Source organism: Aplysia californica, unplaced genomic scaffold (genome assembly GCF_000002075.1).
Source record: "Aplysia californica isolate F4 #8 unplaced genomic scaffold, AplCal3.0 scaffold00194, whole genome shotgun sequence".
Lineage (NCBI taxonomy): Eukaryota > Metazoa > Mollusca > Gastropoda > Aplysiida > Aplysiidae > Aplysia > Aplysia californica.
In genome coordinates, this window is record NW_004797464.1 from 235,184 (window position 1) to 236,846 (window position 1,663).

Below are 1,663 nucleotides of genomic sequence, written 5' to 3' on the forward strand. Positions count from 1 at the left end.
AGAGAAGGAAGAGAGAAGGGAGAGAGAGAGAGTGTGTGTGTTTCACGCCTTCACTTACACAATTCAAATAATTTAGGAGGCGGGCTTTCGACCCTACCTGTCAGATCTAACCCAGGCTGCGTTGGGCACAACATCAGCAAGCAGACAGGGATGCCTAATTGTGTCACGACGCGGTAGAATCAGCTGCTCGTCAAGTTTTGGGTATGTTTTGCTACAATAGATATAATAATCCTGAAGCTTGTTTATTTGTCTTGCTATTGGTTTTTTTAAAAACCCACTCATTTTATTTTATTTAAAAATTTTTATTTTTTTTACATAGATTTAAATATCTAAGTCGAGATATTTGCGATGGAAGGCGGTGGGAGGTTATCTTAGAGAAAAATGGTCACCAAAGTTTGGTGACTTCCAAAGCTGTTGTATTCTTGGAAACAGCAAGTTTATATTGCTGTGACTTTTATTTTCCTACGTTTTCCTGTAAAATGCACCCAGGTATGGGTTTTTAAATGAACATCAAATGTGTTGAACATTTCAAAAAAAAAGAAAATGAAACGCTTTCATTGTCTTGACGAGCGCCTCATTTCACCACGACGCCACCCAATAATTATACATTACAACTACCCGATGGGGAAACGAACTCACGTCTTTAAAGTGCTGCGGCGTAGAGCCTACCTAAGCACTACACCACTGAGGCCGGTCAACCCTGCTGCGACCTAAAGGTAAATCGCTCAGGTTGTTTACCTGTATCAAAGACTCTCTACTACAAAGGGTCAGAGGGAAGAGGGGTAGTGAAAAATCTTTGCCTGTGTGGGATAGGCCTCTATATAAATACAGTCTATTATCACCTATTGTTATTACTGAATGTCAGGGTAACGTGATCTTGTCAAGAATCCTTAAAAACTTACCAGAAAGGTATCTGTGATATCACGTATACAGATAAGAGGTAACTGATATCGCAAAAATGTCGTGTACTTTTCGACATGCTTCAAGCACAAAGTTCGCGTGTTCGAACAGGGTTTTATTTCTGTCTCACAGCAGGTTGCACGCAACTAGTTATGTATGAAACATCTAAATCAAAGTTTGATCATTTTTAAAAAATGGTGAAATGGTATAGGTCTAACAGCCCTATCAGCACTGTCAGGTTATTTAAGAGGCGGTACCTCTAAGTTAAACGTCCATCTCCAAAAGGACCGAGCCAAGTTGGAGATTTGTGTTAAGCGCCTTTACACGATTACGAGTCCGGCAGCCTAACCACTAGGCCACCATATTTTTAAAAAAGCTGCTGACAATAATAAATGGAAATAGAAACAGCAGAAATAATATGGTTTCTGAGAAGAATATTGACAATTTTATGGAAGGAAGTGTAGTTTTGGTTTTAGCAGGAATGTTACTGCATTTGCGACACAAATAGATCGCAGACGTGCCGAAGGTAAAAAGACTTGTTACTAGAGAGTAATATGAAAAGAAAATAGGGAGGAGAGATAGGAACGATAGATGTTAGATAGGAAAGAAGGAGCAAACCTCACCGCAGCGCCTGCCAACCACCCACTCATGGAAGGAAAAGAAATCAAAGAGAATGCTGTAGTACTAAATGTCAGTTACAGCAAGCTGTTCTCACTTTTATGAAATACAGTTTAAATATCTAAGTTATAATAATGCTTATTTA